The sequence below is a fragment of the Sinocyclocheilus rhinocerous genome, unplaced genomic scaffold, assembly GCF_001515625.1.
Source record: "Sinocyclocheilus rhinocerous isolate Xijiao unplaced genomic scaffold, SAMN03320098_v1.1 scaffold1441, whole genome shotgun sequence".
NCBI lineage: Eukaryota > Metazoa > Chordata > Actinopteri > Cypriniformes > Cyprinidae > Sinocyclocheilus > Sinocyclocheilus rhinocerous.
In genome coordinates, this window is record NW_015654063.1 from 764774 (window position 1) to 771345 (window position 6572).

The window sequence follows — 6572 nt, forward strand, 5'->3', positions numbered from 1 at the left end:
CGCTAGCCCTAGGATTATTCTTGTGTCTTGCCCTCTATATACCCGTTGCCATTATCTGACCCTTGCCTGTCTCTACCATGTCTATGAATAAAGCCTTGCATTTGGATCCGCACGTCTCATGTCTCGTCAGCCCCGTAACAAATGGCATGGCAGGGGATCAGTAGATAGATGTACAATATTCACAGGGGAATATTTTGCCTGGCTCTTATATCATTACATGACTCACCAAACATCTGCTCTAATGTATCATATTATGGAGTACAAGCTTAGATAGAGACATTCAAAGTCTTTTAAAAGCCAAGGACGAACAAAAGATGAGTGATGTGCCTATGAGACAATTCTAATCTGCCAGCAATCTTACCCACGCACAAAGACGTGTTGCTTGCAGAAAACTGAGCGAAGACAAATGCGAAATAGGGATAGAAAGCAAATTCAACTGTAGATCAGTGCAAGAACAGATCGAACAAAAGAGACAGCAAATGTAATGTAAAATTGTCACAAAGAGGATTACAGATAAACTGCAAGAAATTTCTGTCCTCTTGTGAATAGTATAGTAAGATTTAATTCTCTGCATTAAAATGTTACTGCAACGGATATCTGAAAAGCATTTTTCAGCAAATGTAGTAGCCTATGAATTAAACGGCATAAATTTCTCTGTCTTCAAAGAAATATATTTTTTATTCATTAATAAATGCATAGTAGAGAGACTGACTGATTTAGAATGCTTTAGAAAATGAATTGAACACTTATGGTCTCATTGTTTAATATGGCCAGCTTCAGAAAGTCTTAAGTGTTGCTGCATGCAGAAACTATGACTGCTGGGCAGAGCAGCAGTGAAATGGATTTATCATCGACTTTCTCCTGCTCTCCCACTCACCTCTCTACGTGTCTCTTTCCGGTCTCCCCGCTCTGGCCTATCATCATGCGTTCTTCTCTCTGCAATATTCAAATCTATTTATTCTTTGCATCACATCATCTCATTCTTTCTCACTATATCTCTCATTCGAGCTTCATCTTCCACTTTCCCACAAATCAAAGACAGAAATGTTTGGTGTGCTGCAGCCTCACTCAATTAGACATGGATCTCTGAGGGGCACTGCTGCTTCCTTCATCCATCTATTATTACATAATAGTCATCACTATGGAAAACAGCACTTGGCTTTCATACAACTTCACGTTTTTCCACATTGTTTTCTCCTCACCCATTATTTTAACATCCCTTCGTGTGTTGGGGCAGTGTTTCACAGATGAGGACATTTCCTGATGTGACAACTTTTTTGTGAACAATATTTTCCTTACATAATCATGCTTTCTTGTTTGTGGAAAAAAGCTTTGTTTTTCATAAATGTTTCATAATGGACAGGTGGTTGGACAATGACCAGCCTTCTAATACATCAATTATCTATGGCACAGTAGGGGTGTTTAGCAAATCATCAATAAAAGCTTTAATAAAGTCTTCATGTTTTTTCCTCAGTAAAAGCTCTGTTCTTAATAAAAAAAATAGATAATGTTTATATTATATTCAATTAATACTGCAAAGTCCCACTCTGCTCAAACAGGAAATCTGCCACTAAATAAATAAATAACCTAATAAAGATACAAAATGTTATATATTTCCATCCAAGGGTCTGAAACATTAAAGAGGTAAACATAATGTTTTCAGTTAATTGTATTTAAGTCTTTTAAACATGCCCTTTGAATTTGTATTTCACGAGATCGCCTGCCCATTCAGTCCTGATGGTTAATGGTAAACAAACTTGGCTTGCTGTCCTTAATAGAGGCTCGAACCCGAGGCTCGGCTTGAGCGCCGAGTTCAACCCTCCATTACAGTACTCCCTAGAGGGAGAAAAACAGAAATAGAGGAGGAGATGGGGAGGTGGAGGGATGCTAGAAGAATTGACGCTGGGCCGATGCAATGAGAGCTGCTTATATAGGCTCGTAATAATGATTGACTAGACTGAATGATTAGGCTTCTACATTTAACCTACATTTGGAACTTCATTTAATTTTTTATTAATGTGAATTCAGACCTATTTTCTCATTATTTAAATTATTGAAATAAACTTTAATTAATAAGTCATATCTTCAAATGAACACTTCAGGGGCTTCTTTAGGCCAGACACCCTTGAATAATTATACCTTACAGACAAGCAACACAAACAAAAGACGAAAAAAACGATGAAAGGAAACAAACAAATATTAAAATTGTATTGTCACCTCCAATTTAATATAATGTAATGTTTGTGAAACGTTCATCCAAAAATATTTTATTGGTAAAGTGTGGGTACAGGATTACAACAGTGACGGCATAACAAAACAATAAGCGAGTTCTGTCGTGAGGAACACGTGACTACAGCAATCGAGCTCGAGATCAATCCCGCTTGTTTTCACGGCGGATACCTTAAGTGTTGGTGGAAAAAACGTTTCTACACAATCAAGCACTATAGCAGTGCATATTGTGATAACAGCTTGTTGCTGCTCCCAGGACACAGTACTCAGCTGTTATGCACACTATTGGACAAAAACAACCACACACGGCATAATGTAGCCTATACAGCGCGAGAAACAAAAGGACACACACACACACACAATGGGCTGGACAACGGCTCAACGACAACGAGTCCGCTGCCAAAATCTGTTATCACATATAGATATAAATGGCGAAGAAATCTTCGAGACAATACTCCTAAAAGCTCTTTTGTCTTATGCTACTTCATTTTAACATCGTAATTCAGCCCACCGTAATCACTCGCATTGTGGACAAAAAAACTGAACAAACCCTCCAACATATAACGTTAACCTCCCAATATTTAGTACTATCAGTAAAACATCTTGAATTATTTTTTCGCGATATATTAAGGTTTGAAAACTTCTTTGGTTACAAAAACAGCGCGAAAAATCTGAACAATAAAGGACTTAGACGGTGAAAAAACAGAACTTACCGTTGTGACAGCTCGTGATCAGTGGTTTTAATTGCTCACACGAAGCGCTAATAACTCAGTTTTAGCATCCTTTGTGGCGAAGGCTTTTTTCCATTCCGAAGCATTCAGAGTCCGGTCTGTGATCTAATAAGACAACTGTCACGATGTTAAGCCTGTAGTATGGAGTGTTTCACATAATTTGTTCGAAGAAGTCCAGATGCTTTCAAACTGATTCGGTATCATCATATGCCTGTATTTTTTAGTATCCCTCCGGTTTCCTTTCTGTCTATTGTATATCTGATGGCACTCAATGTTTTCATTTTGATTCACATGCTCCGTGTCTTTGGAGTGTACCATTCACTTAAGAGTGGGGGGAGGTGCACAATGGGGGCCTCAGTGAATGAAGCTGAAGCATTGTGCACCCCATTCAGTATTAGTTTTATCAAATTGTCCATTCATATAAGCCTATTCTTCAAATTTAGGGTGTGTAAAATGTTAGTGTAAACAATGTAACTGTAAGTGGGCAAAGTAAATGCAGCCACAAAACTTGTAACCTCACATGACAACCTTCTAACAACGTTATGGCAACATGCTGAAAATTGCAATTTGGTGTATGGTGAACGTTGTCACAAAGCTGACACAATGTTTATGTTTTTCTCTGCTGCAGTCTGCAACTTTTTTTTCCATAAATAAATAAATAGGCCTAAATAAATAGACAATATTCTTGATTTAATCAATTCAAAACAGGCCTACACAAAAAATGCACGGATTATCTTAAACTTTCTGGCGTTTTTATGATTTTTTTAAACATAATTCTCATGTATCAAATGTTTATGCCAACACTATGTTAATATAATGTATTTCCTTTTCAGCTTTCCTGTCACCGCAAGGTCCCTGCTGCCAATGAGCCCAGGAATGCAATAAGTCCACTAGGTTTTAGGGTTAGAAAGTTGTGCATTGGTTCTAATTCTTTGCAGTTATGTATTTTTTTTTTAATTAAATACCATTCATCGCTTTCATTGCAGCGATGCATTGCAGTATCATAATTGATATGTACATTTCTAAGGCCTCTACATTATCAGCATGATCAAAACTTTGCAGAAAATTTGTTGTTGTACGCAATCATGCCCTCTGTCGTCTGATTGTTAGTTTATTTTTCTTTGAAAATAAAGGTATATTAATGTTTAAGAATAACATGTTGTTAGTAGCCTAATATTTCAAGATGAACTTTTACTGAAGCAACTTTACTATTGATTATCTTACTATTGGTTATTTTGATTACCTATACATTATTTTTTTATTTTGTATTTATTTATTTATAAGTATCAAGTATTTATAAGTATCAAATATGAATGTACAGGCCTTGAGGAACGTTTATTTGTTCATCTCTCAAATGTGGCTTTACATGCTTTGCCCCTACAATAAAAACAGAGCTTTGATCAAAGCATTTATATATCATCTCAATAAGATATACAGTATTAATATATAGTGGTTGTGATAGTGATATATGTTGGGAGATATAGCCTGGCGACAACTATTTATATGCATTGCGTGTTAAGTAGTCTGCTATACAGTTTTAAAGATCTCATTGATTTACATTACAAGCAGAATTTCATACATCTTTTTGGCCATATAAAATAACTGCATCAAATTGCAGATTTTTGCTTCGTTGGGGCTTCTGAATGTAATTAAGTTTTATTTTACCCTCAAGTGTGAGCTATATATTATCACTACTATAAGACATAAAATCCATGTATCAATTATAATACAAAACAAACAAATATATGCAGAAATGTGTTTTATTATTAGAAGAATATAAGATTGCACATTTGTATCACAGGAAAGTTCTGACTAACTTCTGGCGCTGTCTAGTGCTGAAACATGACACGATTCTATTAATAGAAAAGGAGCTTCAAGAACATCGAAGTTACAGTATGTTATTAGACTAGACCAATGGCCATTAATGACATGTAAAGAAACCTTTGTACATAAACAAAGCATACTGTTTCTGTTCATCTGTGCAGGGGATGGCTGTGACTGGTGCGATTGCACACCGTTCAGGTTTTTTAGCACCTGTCTTAAACAGGCTGAACTTGATTATTGCAACAGGATATGAAGCACTATCGCCCTCCTGCGTGACAGCTGCATCAACACAATAGCATACGCTTCAGAGAGATAAAATCCTGCAAACCTTTGAAACGGCAATAATAATGATAAAAACAAAGTAGCCTACATGGAAAAAATAGCTTTTATTTAATGCTATTTTGGATATTAGCATGTTACCATAGTATCATATTTTTATGTTAGGTTATATACATCTGCATATATTAATACAGTATAAAAAACATTTACAAAATTTAAAACTTTTTAATATTTTATAATGTTTTTTTTTGTTCTTTTTTGCCAACTTTAAAATAAAATGTTTCTTATTTTTTTTATTAATTAAAAAGAAATGAGTGTTGGGGTTATGTATAGCCTACAAATTAACATGGTAATACACAACATTTTTACACAGTTATTCAAAATTTAAACTGACATCCATGTTTTATAGGCTATTATAGTATTACAAACAACTTTCCTTGCAACAGCACTTTCTGTTAGGGATAAGTAGTGGATCTTTATTTTGTAGCAGATAAAGGAAAATGTAAGATCGCGCATAAAACAGAGGCTAAAGTAAAATGTGTTACACAGTATTTACTGCACAAAATAATGTTTCTTATTTTGTTTTCTTCACAAATGGCCCTATGTGTCACATTGCAAACGATGTTCACTGACACCATTGTCTCCTTGTTAAACAAGCTGGGCTTGCTTTTTATTAGGCTACACGTTATGATTTGGGCGAAATTGTTTAGTGTGGAAATACCACTTTAAACGTCATTATAGACACATGAACATCATGCTCTGAACAAACAGGCCTACACGTGCAAAGTGCCCCCTCTGCTGGTGATACTTTGAAACTGCTACAGGGATTGGTTAAATGAGACAATGCATGTTAGAATACATTTCTTCAATTATATAATGGCATTATGACATGCTTGATTTAGCACATATACACTTAATTTAGTTTAAGGCACACATATATTGATATTGTTTATACTGTAAATGTTTTCTAAAGAGAAGAATTGCCATTAACAAAAATAAATAATGAATAAATGCATGAATGATTGAAAAAAAAAACACACATGAATGATTCAATTAAGGGATGTCAGACAGCCTTTGATGCTTAGTTCTATACACTACCAGAAAATGTTCAAGGGTGGCAGTGTTATGCTTTACACAATAACACTTGAACTGAACTATACGTTAAAAAATATAGGCTACTTCATTCACCATGTGGCTTTCTCTTTACCACTTGTGTTATTATGGTGGATGTTGGTATATGCTGAAGGATCAAAATAGGAGCAGTGTAGTCATGTTAATTCAGCAAAAAGGGATATTGGATGGTTTAAATGTTTTGGATTTACTAGTTATTTTTTCTCTCTCAGAATTACGATGGTTTTAAACTGTTTTGAAGGTGTTTGCATTTTTACAAGGGTATTTTTTTTGTAACAGAATTATTCTGGAATCCTTAGCTGTCATTTATATTTTGTAAAAACAACAGGATATATATATATATATATATATATATATATATATTTCTATAGGTCATAT